The sequence below is a fragment of the Botrytis sinoallii genome, assembly GCF_014898435.1.
Source record: "Botrytis sinoallii strain Bc 23 chromosome Unknown BSIN_028, whole genome shotgun sequence".
Classification (NCBI taxonomy): domain Eukaryota; kingdom Fungi; phylum Ascomycota; class Leotiomycetes; order Helotiales; family Sclerotiniaceae; genus Botrytis; species Botrytis sinoallii.
This window is the reverse complement of record NW_024066055.1, coordinates 439,208-460,437: the sequence shown is the minus strand read 5'-3', so window position 1 is coordinate 460,437 and position 21,230 is coordinate 439,208.

The following is a 21,230-nucleotide window of genomic DNA, read 5'->3' as shown; positions in this document are numbered from 1 at the left end:
GAATTTGTATTCTTTCCTATTATAAAGAGTCCATGATGCTCGTCAGAGCCCTTCGCCATGGATTACGCAAACCTAGTTGTCTCCCCACGTGATTATTATCCTACGCAAATTTCGATGATGAAATTGGCGTATTGTGCGTTGAAGGTAAAAAGTTTGTGAATAGTATTGAAAATGGTGCCACGCAGATCCAGATTAAGCTTTTCGCGGGGGAACGACTGATGCAAGTACACAAAAGCTTGTCAGGATCAAAGCTGTAATATAGACCCGTTAGATATGCAACAATACTCTTAGAGGACAGAACTTGATACTTGATTGGGTACCACCTAACACGCAATAGTTTGATAGCTTATAGTTCAGTCTAGTTATGACCTTATGCTCAATCTGGTAGTGCAGTGCCTGTGAAAGCTATTCTCGGCAAATTTCACCCGGTCATTGTGTTGCCTAAAGGGGAATAAGTAGATTTGAAACTTAGAGATTGAAATTAGTTATCTCTAGTCATCTAGTATTCCAATCGCTTGGATCTACTTCATCTAATTCACATTACAAGCTTCGCTCAATCTTACATTTCTTTAAAGTGAAATCATTGATTTGTGTATGCTGAGTATTTGATACATCAAGTCTATCGCTAATACTCCAATAACTCCGATAAAACCCGTTGGTGATAAGATTGCTTCTTAAAGCATAACTTTACAACATACTAACTATCTTCTGTTTAGAGTTGTCCAAAGCCTATTACAAATAACAAATATTAATGGCAAGAATATAAATAGTACTAGTATTATATGTCTTATGATATTCTAATCCCAGGGATACTTCTGAGAACATCCCAATTTTCTCATAGAAAATTTATATATTAGTCCCCAAGAGATAGATCAGAATTCTTTAATAAACAAAGTTCCTCTAGGCCCAACTTATAGAAATGTATTGGTTTACCAGTATAGCCAATATCCATAGTGAAAATGTTGTTATACGATTCTTCTTTAGTATTTTTTATCAATTTATGAGAAGTATTACTTATCAGCAAAACTTCATTACTTTTGATGTTACTTTTTGTAAGGATAATCAATTCGTTGCTGTTGAATTGTAAATCAATAGGTTTATGAGGAGAAGGCAAATTGATCTCTCCCACAACCTTACTCTTCGGGCTTATTCTGATAATTCTTGAGGTACCAGCTACTGCACACCACATATGATCTTGTGAATCCATTATAAAAGCCATTGGATATTCCATGGGATTTTCGAATTTATAGAATAGCCTATCTTTATCTATTCTAATAATATCTATCTCGATATCAAAGTCATAAGCAAGTATGCAATTATTTCACACAATCTTATGAATGTATATCGTTTTGTCATCCAAACTCCAATATATTCCATCAAAACACCGGCCACACATGTATCAAGGATTGGCTAGTTTCCAGTTCTTATCAAGATGAAAGAGTTGATCAGATAAGTTTTTTTCCTTACAAGTCATTAATCAAACTCTTCCTTTGTAATCTATGCTAGCCCCAGTATAACATACGTTATTAGGTATTTTCATATCTGACTACAATTCTGAGGGGAAGCCTTCAGATACAACTCAAGAGTCCGGCTTTCCTGAGCCATAATAATTTCCTACGAACCCGAGCTTATTCTTAGTGACAACAAAGAGTGTTTCTAGGTATTCTAGCATCTCAACATAAAACACTACTTGAAATAGGGTTATTATAACTCTATAACAGATTAAATCACTTTTCCCCCCGCGAAGATAATCCCGTATTCCTTTGAGTATACCTATCACATATATTCTATTCGAAACTATCAAACAGATAATTTAATCATTCCTGACAAATAGTTTTTTAAAGTCTAGATTACCAGAAAGTAATAGCTATATCAATGTCAATCAAACACACAACAAATTTCGAAGGAAACTTTTTCTTCGAAATACGACCCGTTCGCGATCGATTTAGATTATAGTTATTAAACCAAATTGATTACAATTACCCCCCAGTAATTCTGACCAGTAATTGTTATACTACTATTGTTGATATTTCGAATACAAAACATATACAAAAATTCACATAAAATTTTCTCACTCCAAATTACCAGAATAAGAACTAGATTCTCAATATGAGTTCTCTTAACAATCTATCAATACTTAGGGATACGGTTATAATAAAGGTTCCTTTTGAAGCCTCTATTATACCAAATACTTATTCTATTGTTGTCCTAGGTACCCCAATATCTTCAAGCCCTTCCCCGCCTTCTAAAAACCCTTAATTCGAAATCTTTAGCCCTATCCTATCAACCAATCAGCCAGTTAGTTCTGAAAAAAGATTTGAAGAATTCAATCTACTTAGTGATCTCTTTATTACTCAAGATACAATCAATACTATCTATATATTTAATTAGAATAAAAAACGGGGCTTTATAATACCCCTTAGCAATTAAAACAAACAACCTAAAATCTAAAACAATCCAAATACACCCAAGAAAACTATTTTGAAAGCTAGAGACTTTATAATGCTAGCTTCCTCTCTTTCCCAATCACACAAAAAACAATCTAAGTTCTTAGATCTTTTAGAGATCTTTAGAGAATATACTAAAAAGGAGAAGCTTACTATAGTTTCGAATATCATTACCTCTCAAATCATCCATTTGGAAATCACTATATACAAAATCGAATCACAAGCGAAAGTATTAGCTAAACCTTTTCTATTTACTATTATTACTACCACTATATTGAAATCAATATATACTAATATTTCAAAAAAAGGAGAATGGAATTTAGTCTCTAAAGGGAAAAATATTATATCTACTAATATAGAAAAGAAATCTAACCTCATCCAAAAACGAATTATCTTAATCAAGCCAGATTTCCAAACCCTATCTCCTTTTTCCTTTTAATTATTCAAAACAAAATAAATGAAGCTTTTCAAAAGATCAAAATCAAAAGGCCAGTTATTGCAGTAGCAATTATATTTTTCAATAATAATATTATTATTATAACAAATAATCCCTTTATATTATAATTCTTATTGAAAAAAAAAGCGATTTGGAGTAATATTATTAAATTCAAAAAAATCCAAAAGAATCAAGAATGGTACAAAATCATTATTCACAAAATTCCAATTAAAGAATTCTCAGGCACAAAAGGAATGGATCTTATACTCAACGAAATCAAAATCTTTAATCCAGACTTTAAATCTATAGAAATCTTTTTTTAATTTATATCTGCCTGCAGAAGAGCTTATTAATAAGAGAATACTATTATTATTACTTTTGCTACAAAATCAGAAGTAGAATTAGCTATTCGAAAGTAATTATATATTGCTAGAAGTAGTATAAAAGTAAAACAATTCTACAAATCAAAATCAACTATACAATATCAGAAATATCAAGGATTTGGGCATTAGGATATCTATTGTAGAAGGAACCCTTCCTATGGATTATATAAAGGCAAGTATATTATATCAGTATACTTGTATATGGTATATAATATCAAAGGAAAGTTCTGTTAACACTTAGAAGTAAAATGCTCGAATTGCTAAGGGAATCATATAGCAAATTCGAAAACATATGAAATCTATCAGGTTATTCAACAAAAATCGAATATTACTTATTAATGAGTTATACTAATATTCGAATCCTTTAAATAAATCTCAATTGGAGTTTATAAGTTATAGAGAACATTCTATAGCTTGCAATAGAACTTAATATCAACCTTATTATAATTCAAGAACCTTAGATTATTAAAAACGGAATCAATTATTCAAATTCAAGATCTATTATACACTCCAATTTCATACAAATATTATCAAAACTCAATCCTAATTATTAGCTATGTATATTACTATATATATCAAAAAACTCTTCAAGCTATAATCAATCTAGCTTCCGATTCTCCAATAGATTCTGATATATAGATTTTCAATTATCAAAATGAAAACAAAACCTTTCAAATCATTAATATATATAACAAAGCTAATCAAGCTAAAGAAAAAGATTTCATAATTGAAAGATGCTTATATAATATATTTATTACACAAGAAACCATTCTTTTAGATAACTTTAATGTCTATTATTCATAATGAGATCCTTTTCAAAGAAAAACGGAAACACTAATTAATTAACTGAATAGTTTGAAGATCAGAATCTCATTCTTTTAAATAAACCTGGAATCAGTACTTTTTATCAAATTAATTTTCTTAATTCAAGTATTCTTAATTTAACACTAATATTAAAGGGAATCTCTTCTCAAATTCATAATTAACAAATACTTTCAGATATAGAATCTAATTATATAAAAATACTATTCGAATTAAAAGGAAAAGAAGATTTAAGTATTTCTAATACTAAATCAATAGCTAAATACAATATTAAACTAGCGAATTGGGAAAAGTTCGAATCAATACTCAAATCAGAATCCTTATATTCCCCTATTCTATTGAATTTAGAATTAATCCTTTTAACCAAAAAGGATTCCTTAAACTTTTTGAAAAATAAAGATAATTATTATTTAATTTTAGATTAAGTAGTAAGCGAATTTATTAGAATCATTTAAAAAGCAATAGAAAGGTATATATTTAAAATTATTTCAATCAAAAAGGCTAAATCATGGTGGATATTTGAATTGAAAGATCTCCAAAAAAAGCTAAAAAAAACAAAACAAAGAATTGAATTAGATCTAAAGAATTATAGCTCTAAGAAAGGATATCGAATCACTAGAAATAAGTATTTTTAAGTTATTAAAACAGTAAAAAGGATTATTGAAATAAGTTTTTAGAAAAGGAGGATACAAAGATAATTTTCAAAGTAATAGTCTATACTAAAGACTTTCAAGATTAAAGGATATCGGATATTGTAATAGAAAGCTTTTTCGAAGGAAAATGCTCTGCTTTTAGATCAACTCTGTTTCTACCCTTTTTTATTACTCTAAAACCATAATGGGAAGGGTATAAACAATTCAAGTAATAGAAATAGCCTAATTTTATTCAAATCGAATTAAGCAATACCTGTTTAGTCAAAATCCAAGGAAAAATCCCTAATCCAGATGAAATCACTCAAAAGATTATTATAAAGGCTTATAAAGCAATTTCATAAATCTTTTTTATTTTTTTTAGTAAACTTATTAATCTAGAATATTATTCAAAATATTAAAAACAAGTTATAGAAGTTATTTTAAAAAAAGCTTTCAAACTAGATTATTCCCTTTCAAAAGTATATAGAGTAATTGCATTCTTAAATTATCTGGGTAAAATAAGCAAAAGGATTCTAGCTCAACGATTAGGATATTTAGTGGAAACAATTTATTTCCTTTATAAGAGTCAAATAGGAGAATGTTAAAAGAAATCAGTAATCAATATTGTATTTTTATTAATTATAAAAATTGAAAGAAATAAATAAGCCAATAAAAAGACCTCAATATTATTTATAGATATAAAAAGAATATTCGATTATATTTCGAAAAATCAATTATTAGATATTTATAAGAAACTAAAACTACTTATAAATCTGATAGCCTGGATAGCTTTATTTTTTCAATAAAGATAATTGAAACTATCTTTTAATAATCAAATCGAATCTTTCAAGCCAATTTCAATCGGAATATTACAAGACAGTCCGATTTCTCCAATTCTCTTCTTTATATATATTAGAAAGCTCTTTTTATTCAATTCGATCAAGTTTCTTTTCTATATAGATGATATTGCTTTAATTATATATTTATTTATATGGAAAAAGAATATCAAAACCCTAGAGAGAGTTACAAAACAAATCTATAAACTTAGTTTTAGAAATGCAATTTAATTCGATTTGGCAAAAATAGAGCTAATGCATTTTTTATCATTCAAATTGATGAAAAAATATTCAATTATATTATTCAATTTAGAAATAATTGTATTCTAATTTTTTATTAGATGGCTGGGAATATGGTTCGATTTAAACCTCAAATTCGATTAATATGTTAATATTCGAATCATACAAGCAAAAAGTGCCTTCCATCGAATGGCTTGATTAGCTAATATCGAAAAGGGCCTTAATTCTAAAGCCCTTAAATAATTATATATAGTATGTATAATTAGTATAGCTGATTATGGATTAGTGATTTGATAAAAAGATTAAACTCATTTTAAGAATATAATGCAATCGCTTCAAAACCTAGTTCTTTGAAAGATATTAGAAATCTTCAAAACAGTCCCAATCCTTTCAATGGAAGTAGAAGCAGGCCTAAAGCCCCCAAAAATTCGATTAGATTCAAATGTTAGGTAATATATATTTCGTTTAGCTAAACTCTTATTAAATTATTCAATCAATATCGAAAAAGAAATATCAGTTCAATATCAAACCGATTTGGAAGTAATCTCTACTTCTTAAGAAAACGATATAAATCAATCCAATTTAATAGAATTAGAGGATCAATAAATCAGAATCTCAATCCTATTTCATTTAAAAGATTATTCACTTCAACTTTCTTTTATGAAAAAAGGAAATTCCTTTTAGAGTTAATATTAATAATTTATCAAAAGAAGATACTACTATTCTTTACAATATCGTTTTCAATTATAGAGATAAGAATATTATCTATATTTATACTGATACCTTTTCTATTAAAAAAGGAATAGATATAGGTATAGATATAATTGTAATACAATTAAACAATCGAATTTTATATTAATAATAATTGAATATTAATAGTAATCAATTAATATATAATAAAGAGCTTTACAGGATTATTAAAACTATTGAATATACTAGTATAATTGTTTGTATTAACAACAAATTCAAGATATATTCGAATAATCAAGCTAATCTATATTACTTAAAAACACTATTAGACTATCCTAGATAGGTCTATCAGATTCGAACAATCAAAGCAATGGAAATTATCAAAGCAAAAGGAGCTGAAGTATCTTTAAATTGGATTCCAGAATATATTTTAATAAAAGGAAATGAGCTAATAAATAAACTAGTAAAGGAAGCAATTACAATATATTCTATTTCAAACAAAACAAGTTTTGGATTTCTAGATATGATAATTAAAGAATACAATTCAGATTAATGGCTTTCTATTCTTAATTAATATAAACTTAGATCAAATCAATTCCTTTTGATTTATTCAAAGCTATTTCTATAGAAGATAGAATCGAAAATCAAGCTATCAAGCGAAACCAAGTGAAACACTATTAGTACATATTTTCAATTCAATTAGATTATATATCAAATCTTATTTATATCGATTTAAATTCTTTAATAACAAATATATATATGGTAATATTGAGGTTTTACAACATTTCCTTATTAGTTGTTTTATATACAAAGTAGAGAGAAAAGAAATATTCAAGAATATATTATTATCTAAGATTATTATATAGTTTCTACTTTATACAAAAGTAGATATTGAATTAGCTATTAAATTCATCAATATCACCAAAATCGCTACAAGAGTATGGTATCTGGCCAGGGCTTTCATACAAGATGAGATAGAGGAAGGAATAGTAATAGAAGAGGAGAGAGGAGAAGAGAATAAAGAAGAAATAATTAGAGAAATAAGAGAGGGCTTTGATTTCCTTACAATTTCTTAATTTTCACAATTTTCTTATTATATATAATGTGTATAATAAGTGGGCACTGTTCCCTAGCATTTGTTTTTACTTCCCTAAATCGTATATATCCATTTTTGTAGAATAAAAAGTTATCCGCTAGAGCCTCTAGAGGCCTAGCCGTCCTATATAGTCTTAGACTGAAGATGGACGTAAATGAAATCAATCAATCAATCAATCAATCAATGTCAATCAGATAACCAATTGATTTCAAAGTTCTTACTACTTACTCCTTCCATAGACCATATTATTATTGAGTCGAACATTTTGGGTTAATTCTAATAAATATTATATTATTTCTGACTTATTCGAAATAGATTATATATTTGATAATAAATATAATATATTTGACATTGATTTTTTCGTATTGAAAAAATTGCAATGATACGGATCAAGTAATATGTAAATCAACACACAACAAATTTCGAAGGAAACTTTTTCTTCGAAATACGACCTTCTCACGATCGCTCTAGATCATAGTTATCAATACAATTCCATTGCAATTATCTCCAAGTGATTCTGGCCAGTAGTTGTTGTGATACTGCCGCCGACGCTTCGAAACACGAAACGCACGCGAAAAAACGCGTGAAAAACTCTGTTCCAAGACTTCAGAACAGACAACCCAATCTCAACATCAATATGGAACACTCCGATTGTATAGTTGTAGAGGTTCCAAATACTAATCTGAATACTCTTTCAGATATAGATATGAGAGAAGCCACCCCAGACCAATCTATAATACCAAATACCTATCCAGCAATCACTTCCAGCCCTCCTACAACCCCAAATTTGCCTACTTATTCCAGAAGAACCCCAATCGAATTATCAAGCCTTACTTCATCAATCAATCAAATAACCAGTCCTGAAATCAGAATACAAGATTTCAGTATACCTAGCGATCCTTTTATTACTCAAAAGCCAAACAACATCACTCAAATTTTCAACCAAAACAAAAAGCGAAACTCTACTACACTACTCACCAATCCAAACAAGCAATTCAAAATCCAAAACGATCCAATCACTCCTAAAGAAGCTATTCTAAAAGCTAGAGATCTCATAGTTCTAGCTTCCACTCTCTCTCAATCACGTGACGAACAATCTAAGCTATTAGATCTTTTAGAAATCTTTAGAGAATACACTGAAAAAGGAAATCTCACTACAGCTTCCAAAATCATCACATCCCAAATCAATCATTTGGAAACAGCTACACGGAAAATCGAATCTCAAACCAAAGCTTTAACCAAATCGGCTCCCACCAGTACCACAATATCAACATCAAAACCTTCTTACGCTAATATTACAAAAGAAGGGGAATGGAATCTAGTTACTAAAGGAAAAAGTAACAAATCTATTCCAATAGAGAAAAAGACTAGTATTATCCAAAAACGATTACTCTTAATCAAACCAGAAATCCCTAACTCCAAAACCTTCTCGCCCTTAACGATTCGAAACAAGATTAATGAAGCCTTCCAGGAAATTGGAATCAAAGGACCAGTAGTTGCTGCAGCAATACTCTCTCTCAATAACAATATCATTATCACTACTAATGATCCCTTTACAACACAATTCCTAATTGAAAAGAAAGCCATCTGGAAAAATGTTATCAAATTCGAAAGGATTCAAAAAGACCAAGAATGGCATAGGGTTATTATTCACAATATCCCTATAAAAGAGTTCTCTGGGCCCAAAGGAATGGATTTGATTACAACTGAAATCAAAACCTTCAATACAGATTTCAAGCCAATAGGAACTCCCTTCTGGCTCACTCCAATAGCCAAAAGAGCCCACCAAAAAGACGGCGCTATCGTTATAGCTTTTGCCTCAAAATCAGAAGCCGAACTAGCTATTCGAAAGCGGTTGTATATTGCAGGCACTAGTGTCAGAGTAGAACAATTCTACGAATCCAAACCTACTACACAATGCCAAAAATGCCAGGGCTTTGGGCATCAAAGCTCGTATTGCAAAAAAGACCCTTCTTGCGGATTGTGCGGAGGCAAACACATTACAGCAATACACCTCTGTATGGTCTGCAACTTAAGAGGAAAACTCTGCTCTCATATTATCACCAAATGCTCTAATTGTCAAGGAAATCATACAGCTAGCTCTAAAAGCTGTGAAATCTTCAAAGCTATTCAACAAAAAAGCCAACAGCACTAATCAATGTGTTACAATAATATCAGATTTCTTCAAATAAACCTCAACAAAAGCTCCCAAGCCACAGAGAACGTTCTACAGCTTGCTCTTGAGCTCAATATTGATCTGATTTTAATTCAGGAACCTTGGATTCAAAAAAATGGAACCAATTTCTCTAATTGCAGATCGACTATACACTCCAATTTTATACAAATTCTCCCCAACTTCAACCCCGATCTCAAACCCCGAACCCTCCTATATATTTCCAAAGACCTCCGAGCTACAGTTAATCTAGCCCCTCATTCGCCAATAGACCCGGATATACAGATAATAAACTGCCAAAATGAAAGCGAAACCTTCCAAATTATCAATATATATAACGAAGCAGATCAAGCACAGGAAAAAGGATATACAATTGATCGGTCCCTTTACAATCTATCGATTAATCAACAAACAATAATATTAGGCGACTTCAACTCCCATCATCCATTATGGAATCCCTTTTCAAACAAAAGCGCTAATGCCGATCAACTAGCAGAGTGGATTGAAGATCAAAATCTAAGTCTATTGAATGAGCCTGGAGCTACTACTTTCTTTCGAACTAATCTGACAAATCCAAGTATACTCGACCTCACACTAGCTTCTCAAAGCATCTCTTCAAGGATACAAGATTGGCAAACACTTTCTAATATTGGATCCGATCATTCAGGGATTCTATTTGAATTAAAAGGAAAAGAGATTTCAAATACCCCTCTTCAAGAGCCAATAATCAGATATCATACAAAGCTAGCCAATTGGGAGCTATTCGAATCTATTCTACAATTCAAAGCCAAACACTCGCCCACTCTAGCCGAACTAAGTATGTTTACAACAACTACACAAGATTCGATTGATTTCCTTCAAGAAAACGATATATATCGTTCCAAATTGGATCAAGCTGCTAGCGAACTTACAAGGATTATCCAAAAGGCAATGGAAAGCTGTACTCCGAAGGTTATAACAAACAAAAGAGCTAAGCCATGGTGGTCTCCTGAATTGAAAGCCCTTCGAAAAGAACTAGGAAAAGCAAAACAACAAGTTGAATCCAATCTCGAAAATATTAGTTCAAAAGAAGCTTATCGAATTATCAGAAACAAATACTTTCAAGCTATTAAAACAGCAAAGAAGAATCATTGGAACGATTCCTAGAAAAAGAGAACACTCAAACTATTTTCAAAGCAATGGCCTATACAAAGGATTATCAAAATCAAAGGATCCCTGATATTACTTCAGAAACCTCTTTTGAAGGAAAATGCTCTGCTTTTCGAACTACTCTGTTCCCTCAACCTCCTATCACAGCCGAACCTGAATGGGAAGGATATCAACAATCCAACGAATGGGAATGGCCTGATCTCTCTAAAAATGAACTAAAGAACGCCTGTTCGGCTAAAATTCAAGGGAAAACTCCTGGTCCAGATGGTATTACTCAAGAAATCATTACAAGAGCGTATAAAGCTATTCCACAAACCTTCTTTATTTTATATAGCAAGCTTCTCAATATTGGATACCACCCACAATGCTGGAAACAAGCCACTGGAGCAATCCTAAAAAAAGCTTCGAAACCAGATTATTCGATACCAAAAGCGTATAGGGTTATTGCACTTCTCAATTGCTTAGGAAAAGTAAGCGAAAGGATTCTAGCTCAACGATTAGGATATCTAGCGGAAACTACCCATCTCTTACATTATAGCCAAATGGGAGGACGACAAAAGAAATCGGCAATCGATACAGCTCTCCTTTTGAATACAGAGATTGAAAGCAACAAGCGAGCTAATAGTAAGACTTCGGTTTTATTTATGGATATAAAAGGAGCATTCGATCATGTTTCAAAAAATCGATTATTGGATATCTGCAAGAAGCTGAGACTACCAACCAATCTTATCTCCTGGATAGCTTCATTTCTTCAACAAAGACAACTAAAACTATCTTTTAATAATCAAATCGAATCTTTCAAGCCAATTTCGACCGGAATACCACAAGGCAGCCCTATCTCGCCAATCCTCTTCTTGATTTATATTAGAGATCTTTTCCAAAACAATTCAATCAAATTCCTTTCATATATTGACGATATCGCTCTTATCACTAAGTCATCTACTTGGAGAAAGAATGTTAATTCGTTAGAAAGAGCTACAAAACAATTATACGAACTCAGCTCAAAGAATGCAATCCAATTCGATTTAGCTAAAACAGAGCTAATGCATTTTTCCTCTTCCAAATTAACAGCTCAATATCCTATTACTTTACCCAATTCGGAAACAGTAATACCCCAATCTCTAATTAGATGGCTTGGTATCTGGTTCGATCCGAATCTCAAATTCGATCAACACGTCAATATCAGAGCAGCACAAGCGAAAAGAGCCTTTCAACGAATGGCTCGCTTAGCTAATACAGAAAAAGGCCTTAGTCCTAAGGCTATGAGACAGCTATACATAGCTTGTATAACTAGTATTGCTGACTACGGATCGGAAGTTTGGTGGAAAGGCCAGATCAAATTCAAGGACACGCTTCAATCACTTCAAAATCTAGCTCTTCGAAAGATACTTGGAGTCTTCAAAACCGCCCCAATCCTTCCAATGGAAATCGAAGCAGGACTAAAGCCAGCAAAAATCCGTTTAGACTCAAACATAAAACGATATGCCTTTCGATTAGTGAAACTATCACCAAATCACCCAATCAATATCGAAAAAGAAGTGCTATCTCAACACAAATCGGACCTAGAAGCAATGGCTACCCCTCGAAGGAAACGTTACAAGCCACTTCAATTAGATAAAATAAGAGAATCCATAGAACAAGATTTCAATCCATCTACTCTCGAAAAGATTACCCATTTCAACTTCCCTCCCTGGAAAAGAGATACACCTTACAAAGTCAATATTAGTAAAGCCTCGAAAGAAGATACAGCTACTCTTCACAATATTATATTTAAACACAGAGATCAAAATACAGTTTATATATATACTGATGCATCTTCTACCAAAAAAGGAATTGGAATAGGAGTAGGGATAGTTGCAATACAATCAAATGGATCAATCTCTTATCGAAAACGTTCGAATATTGGTATCAATCAATTAGTATACAATGGAGAATTATTGGGAGTTACAAAAGCTATCGAATATGCTAGCACTGTAGCATATGAAGGACAGAAATTCAAGATCTATTCGGACAACCAAGCTGGACTCTATCGTCTAAAAACCCCCTCCGATCACCCCGGGCAAGCCTACCAAATACGAGCAATCAAGGCAGCAGAGGATATTAGAGCAAAAGGAGCTGAAGTCTCTTTAAATTGGGTTCCAGGTCACACTTCGATACAAGGAAATGAAATGGCTGATAAATTAGCGAAAGAAGCAACTTCAATACGGGCCACTTCAAGCGAAACCAGTATAGGGCTACTTGGTATGATAGTAAAGAAACACGACTCCGATCAATGGCTAGAGACTCTCAATCAATACGAATCCAGATCAAATCAATCAGATACAACCTATTCGAAACTCTTCCCATGGAAAATCAGCTCCAAAATCAAGCTACCAGAAGGTACTAAGCGAAATACTGCTAGCGCCTTCTTTCAACTCAAAATCGGCCACGGTTATATTAAGTCTTATTTACATCGATTCAAACTTTCAAACAATAAGTGTATCTGCAACAATATCGAAACAGCTGCACACCTCCTTATTGGTTGCCCAATATATAGAAAAGAAAGAAAGGAAATCTTCAAAGAAATACCAATCTCGAAAATCAACCTACAATTTCTGCTACATACGAAAATAGGTATCGAACTAGCAATCAAATTCATCAATACTACCAAAATCGCTACTCGAACTTGGCACCTATCAAGAGCCGAGATACAAAACGAAATTGTGGAAGAAGAAGAGACAATAAGAGAAGGAGAGAGAGCCATTTTGGAAATGGAAAGAGAAGGAGGAGGATGAGAGAAAAGATAGAAAAGAAAGGGTTTAACCCTCTCTACTCTATATCTTACTATACGCACTTCGTATAGTAAGCGGGAACGAGTCCCCAGTATTAGTTTTCACTTACCCTATTGTTAAAATTCCTAATTTTGTACTTTAAAAGTTATCCGCTAGACCATTTGGCCTAGCCGTCCTATATAGTCATAGACTGAAGGTGGACGTTAATTAAATCAATCAATCAATCAATATGTAAATCAAATACGTATATAGAAAAAGCAATGAACTAGCGTTGCATTAAGATAAATATAGATTATACCATATTAACTTCTTTATAAAGTATAGTAAATAGAAAAGTATAATCATATAAACGATATGATACTTTCCAACAATCTTTGATGTATTAATTTAGACTGAATAAAGAGGAAACTCTCGAAGCTCAGATAGTAATAGCGATAGAATAAGGGTTAACCAACAAAAAGTCTTTGAAGTACAGAAACTTAAATATTTGAAATTTAGAAAGGAGTATACTAGGAGATACGAGTCTTTTCAATGCATTAATTCCATATAAAAACATCAAGCATAGATTGCATAGTTTGATATTATACCGATCTAAATTTGATTTATACAAATCGATTTTCATCCAAATATATACTTTTAAAGGTCAAATGCCCTGCAAATCATTAGGAAAATCTTCCTTTCAAAATATAATAACTAACAGATCGTCTGAATTCGCAAAACTGGAGGACACTTACCAGTTAAGATCGATTTTAAAAAAATTGGGGATTGTGGCCATGGGACCTTGAATCAAGAGTTGGAATGGAAGCGTATTGTTTATATCAATATAAAGCAAAGTTTGAAACTAGTCTTATGTCTATTATATAGATTTTTAATTTAAAGAATATATTAGAGTAGGAGAATTTACCTATAAAACTATACAATAAATTTCAAAGGAAACTTTTTCTTCGAAATACAACCCTTTCGCAATCGATTTAGATTATAATTATTAAACCAAATTGATTACAATTGCCCCTAAGTAATTCTGACCAATAATTATTATAATACTATCGTCGGTGCTTTAAACACGAAACTCATACAAAAATTTGTATAAAATTTTCACTCCAAACCTTTAATATAAGAATATAATTTCTAATATAGATTATTTTAATAATCCATTAATACTTCAGGATATAACTATAATAAAGGCTTCTTCTGAAGCCCTTATTATATCAAACACTTATTCTATTATTATTCTAGGTATCCTAATACCTTTAAACCCTCCCCCAGCCTTCTGAAAATCTTTAATTCGAAATCTCTAGTTTCATTTTATTAATCAATTAGCCAATCAGTTTTGAAAAAAGAATTAAAGAATTTAATCTATTTAGTGATCTCTTTATTACTTAAGATACAATCAATATCACTTATATATTTAATTAGAATAAAAAATGTGGTTCTATAATACCCCTTAGCAATCAGAATAAATAATCCAGAATACAAAACAAACCAATTATATTAAAGGAAGTAATTCTAAAAGCAAAAGATCTTATATTATTAGTATCCATTTTCACTTAATTATATAATAAATAATCTAAGTTTCTAAATCTTCTTAAAATCTTCAAAGAATATACCAAAAAGAAAAAGCTTATTACAGCCTTTAATATTATTGTATTTCAAATCACTTACCTCAAATCAGCTATACAGAAAATCGAATCGCAAGCTAAAACACTAACCAAAAATCCAATTCCAATTACTACAATACCAATTAAATCTAATTATACAATTATAATAAAAAAAGAAGAATGGAATCTAATCAATAAAGAAAAAGCTATTAAACCTACTCCAATAGACAAAAAGATTGAAATCACTTAAAGATGCCTAATCCTAATTAAATCAGAGATTACGAACATTACCTTCTTCTTGCCTATATCAATACGAAACCAAATAAACAAAGCATTTCAGAAAATTGGAATCAAAGGCCTGGTCATAGTAGTAGTAATCCTATTGCTGAATAGTAATATAATAATTACTACAAATACTCCTTTTACATTACAATTTCTATTAGAAAAGAAGATAATCTAAAGTAATCTTATTAAATTCAAAAGGATTCAAAAAGATCAAAAATGGCATAAGGTTATTATTCATAAAATACCTATAAAAGAATTCTTAGGACCAAAAGGAATGAATCTTATCCTTAAAGAAATCAAAACCTTCAATCCGGATTTCAAGCTTATAGAAATATCTTTTTGGTTTATATCAACATCAAAAAAAGTCTATCAACAAGAAGAAGCAATAATAATTGCTTTTGTAATAAAATCAAAAGTAAAGTTAGCTATTCAGAAATAACTATATATTACTGGTATTAATATAAGAATAGAAAAGTTTTATAAATTCAAACTAATTATATAATACCAAAAATGCCAAGGATTTGGATATTAGGATATATATTGTAGAAGGAATCCTTTTTGTAGACTCTGTAGGAGCAAACATATAATATTAATATATTTGTGTATAATCTATGATATTAAAGGAAAGTTCTATCAATATTTGGCTGCTAAATATTCAAATTGTCAAGGAAAATATATAGTAAATTCAAGAATCTACAAAATCTATCAAACAATTCAACAAAAAGCAGATAATACTAATTTATAAGTTATACTAATATTCGAATTCTTTAAATAAATCTTAACAGGAGTTTATAAGTTATAGAGAATATTCTACAACTTGTAATAGAGCTTAATATCGATTTTATTATGATTTAAGAATCTTGGATTATTAAGAATGAAATCGATTACTCAAATTCAAAATCTATTATACACTTCAATTTTATATAAATACTATTAAGATTCGATTTTAATTACTAGCTACGTACACTATTATACACATCAAAAACTCTTTAAACTACAATCAATCTAGCTTCTGATTCTCTAATAGATTTTGATATACAAATTTTCAATTATCAAAATAGAAATAAAATCTTTCAAATCATTAATATATATAATAAAGCTAATTAAGCTAAAAGAATAGTTTCACAATCGAAAGGTATTTGTATAACATATCTATCACACAAGATACTATCCTCTTAAGCAATTTCAATATCCATTATTTATAATGGAATTCTTTTTCTAAGAAAAACGGAAATACCAATCAATTAGTCAAATAATTTGAAAATCAGAATCTCATTTTTTTAAATGAGCTTGGAATCAATACTTTTTATCAAACTAATCTTTTTAATTCAAATATTCTTAATTTAACACTAATATCAGAAAGAATCTCTTCTCAAATTTATAATTGGCAAATGCTTTTAAATACAGGATCTGACTATACAGGAATAATATTTGAATTAAAAGAAAAAGAAATCCCAATTACCCCCAACACTAAATCGATAACTAGATACAATACTAAACTAACAAATTAGGAAAAGTTTAAATCAATATTCAAATCAGAATCCTTATATTTCCCTATTCTTTCTACTTTAAACTCAATCACTTCAACTAAAAAGGATTCCTTAAACCTCTTGAAAGATAAAGATAACTACTATTCAATTCTAGATCAAACAGCAAGCGAACTCACGAAGATTATTCAAAAAGCAATTGAAAGATATATACCCAAAGTTATTTCAATTAAAAAAGCAAAACCATAATGGACACCTGAATTGAAGGATTTTCGAAAAAAGCTAGGAAATACAAAACAAATAAATAAATCAAATCCAAAGAATCTTAATTTTAAGAAAGAATATCGAATCACTAGAAATAAGTATTTTCAAGCTATTAAAATAATAAAGAAAAATTATTGAAATGAATTTTTAAAAAAGGAGGATACATAAACAATTTTTAAAGTAATGATCTATACTAAAGATTTTTAAGATCAAAGGATATCAAATATTTCAACAGAAAACTTTTTCGAAGGAAAATGTTCTACTTTCAGATTAACACTATTCCCATTTCTTCTATTACTTTAAAACCATAATGGGAAGGGTATAAACAATTCAAGAAATGGGAATGGCCTAATCTCTCTCAAACCAAATTAAGTAATGCTTGCTCAGCCAAAATATAAGGAAAGACTTCTGATCCAAATAGAATTATTTAAGAAATCATTATAAAGGTTTATAAAGCAATTCTACAAATCTTTTTTACTCTTTTCAATAAACTTTTTAATCTTAGATATTACTCTAAATACTAGAAACAAGCTACTGGAGCTATCCTAAAGAAAACCTCAAAATCTGATTATTCATTTTCAAAAGCATATAGAGTGATTGTATTCTTAAACTGTCTTGGAAAAATTAATGAAAGGATTCTAGCTCAACGATTAGGTTTTTTAACAGAAACTACTTACCTCCTACATAAAAGCCAAATAGAAAGTTGGTAAAAGAAATCAGTAATTAATGTTACATTATTATTAATTACAAAAATCGAAAAAAACAAGCAAGCTAATAAGAAGACCTTAGTACTATTCATAAATATAAAGGAAGCTTTTGATCACGTCTCAAGAAATTGATTATTGGATATCTACAAGAAACTAAGATTATTAACGAATCTTATCTCCTGAATAACTTCATTCCTGCAGCAGAAACAGCTGAAGTTATCCTTCAATAGCCAAACCGAATCCTTCAAGCCAATTTCAACCGGAATACCACAAGACAGCCCAATCTCCCCAATCCTCTTCCTTATATATATCAAGGACCTCTTCCTATCCAACTCAGTGAAGTTTCTTTCTTATATAAATGATATTACTCTAATTACCAATTCATCTATTTGGAAAAAGAATATTAAATCTTTAGAAAGAGCTACAAAACAAATCTACAAACTCAATTCGAAAAATTCTATTCAATTTGATTTGGCGAAAACTAAGCTAATGCATTTTTCATCATCAAAACTAACAAAAAACTATCCAATCACACTACCCAATTCCGAAACAATTATACCTCAATCCCTAATTAGATGGCTGGGAATATAATTCGATCTAAACCTCAAATTCAATCAACATATTAATATTCGAATTATACAAGCCAAAAGAACTTTCTATCGAATAGCCTGATTAGCTAATATCGAAAAGGATCTTAATCCTAAAGCCCTCAGACAGCTATACATAGCATGTGTGACTAGCATAGCTGACTATGGTTCAGTGATTTGATGGAAAGATCAAACTCATTTCAAGAATATAATACAATCACTTCAAAACCTAGTTCTTCGCAAGATATTAGGAATATTCAAAACAGCTCCAATCATTCCAATAGAAGTAGAAGCCGGCCTAAAACCTCCCAAAATCCGATTAGATTCAAATATTAGATAATACACTTTCTGATTAGCTAAGTTATTACTAAAGTATCCAATCAATATTGAAAAAGAAACTTCAGCTCAATATCAAGCCGATTTAGGAATAATCCCTACACCTCAAAGAAAACAATATAAACCTATTCAACTGGATAGAATTAGAGAATCGATAAACCAGAACTTCAACCCTTCCTTACTCGAAAAGATTATTTATTTTAATTTCTTTCTATAGAAAAGAGATATCCTTTTCAAAGTCAATATTAGCAATTTGTCAAAAGAAGATGTTGCTATTCTTTATAATATTATCTTCAAATATAGGGATAAGGATACCACCTATATTTACACTAATACCTTCTCTACTGAAAAAGGAATTAGCATCGGAATAGGCATAATGGCTATACAATCAAATAATCAAATTCTATATCAAGAGCAAAGCAATATTGATACTAATCAACTAATATATAATGAAGAGCTCTTTGGAGTTACAAAAACTATCGAATATGCTAATTCTATTACTTGCAATAATCAAAAGTTCAAGATCTATTCAAACAATCAAACTAATCTATACCACCTAAAAACTCCTTCAGATTATCCAGGACAAGTTTACCAAATAAGAGTAATCAATACAGTAAAGGTTATTAAAGTAAAAGGAGCTGAAATCTCACTAAATTGAATTCCTAACCACACCTCAATTGAAGGAAATAAGCTAGCAAATAAACTAGCCAAAAAAGCAATTATAATATAATCTATTTCGAACAAAATAAGCTTTAAATTATTAAATATAATTATTAAGAAATATACTTCAAATCAATAACTTGATACCCTCAATCAATACAAACTCAGATCAAACCAATTCCTATCAACTTACTCGAAACTATTTCCTTAGAAAATAGATTCGAAAATCAAACTACCAAACAAAACCAATCGAAACACTACCAACACATTCTTTCAACTCAAATTAAATCATGGATATATCAAATCCTATTTATATCGCTTCAAACTTTCCAATAACAAATATATATATAATAATATCGAGGCATCACAACACCTCCTTATTAGCTGCCCCATATATAAAACTAAAAGAAAAGAAATCTTTAAGGAGATACCTTTATCCAAAATCACTATACAATTTTTACTTTATATCAAAATTGGTATCGAATTAGCCATCAAATTTATCAATATCATCAAAATAGCTATAAGGACATGGTATCTGGCTAGAGCTTTGATACAAAACGAAACAGAAGAAAGAGAGGTAGTAGAAGAAAAAGAAGATACAATAATAAAAGGAGAAAGAGTTATTACAGAAATGGAAGGAATAATAGTTGAAGAAAAAGAAGAAAAAGGGAAAAGTCTTTTGCTAATTTCTTGAATATTATACTTTCTTTTCCTTATTATATGCAATACATATAATAAACAGGCACTAGTCTTTAACATTTGTTTTTATTTCCCTAAATCAAATATATCCATTTTGTAAAATAAAAAGTTACCTGCTAGAGCCTCTAGAGGCCTAGCTGTCCTATATAGTCTTAGACTGAACGTGGATGTAAATGAAATCAATCAATCAATCACCTATAGGGCCTACCGAAGGAAGTCCAACGAGACATGTGTGAGAAGATGAGGACTCTAAGTCATAAATGAGATGATTACTCAAGAGCTTGCATTGCTATAGGAATTTCATCCCAAAGTGTCTTGAAATTACAAAGTGTAGTGCATGATATTCAGATCATATACAAGATTTTAATGGGTGTGAAACATATATAAGATTGAAAGTAATCTTACGTGATGCATGTCGGCAGGCAGTGCTGGTAAGAAATAAGGTCATCTACGTGGAATAGCATGCACGTAAGACTCCACTTCACTCAAACTAAGCTGTTTGTCTGAAATTCAAATGATTTCCTATTTTCTGGCTTCTTTCAGTGATATCGGCTTAGTAATAAGAGTGTTTTCTTCCTGCTCCTTGATACTCGAGACTAGAGAAAATGAGACCAAGATAACATTAGATCAACGCTCGAGAGTTCACCGAACCATCAAACCCAAGTCAGAAGGTTTGTAAGTACTGAAATGCATAATATAAGATAGAAAGAAAGACCATCAAGCGATCATGCCTGCACTTTCTTCTCTCGCCTAGTATCAGATGAAACTGCAATAGATTTTGGAAGAGGGTACGACAACCCTTGCTAATCATTCAAAAGCGTATTTCTAGCCCTGATTTCATTCAAATGAATCAATAATAGTTACCACTAAATGTTGCTGTACTGGGTATTGGCAACTTGAACCAACTCAGAAACATGCTAATACTTAAGCTT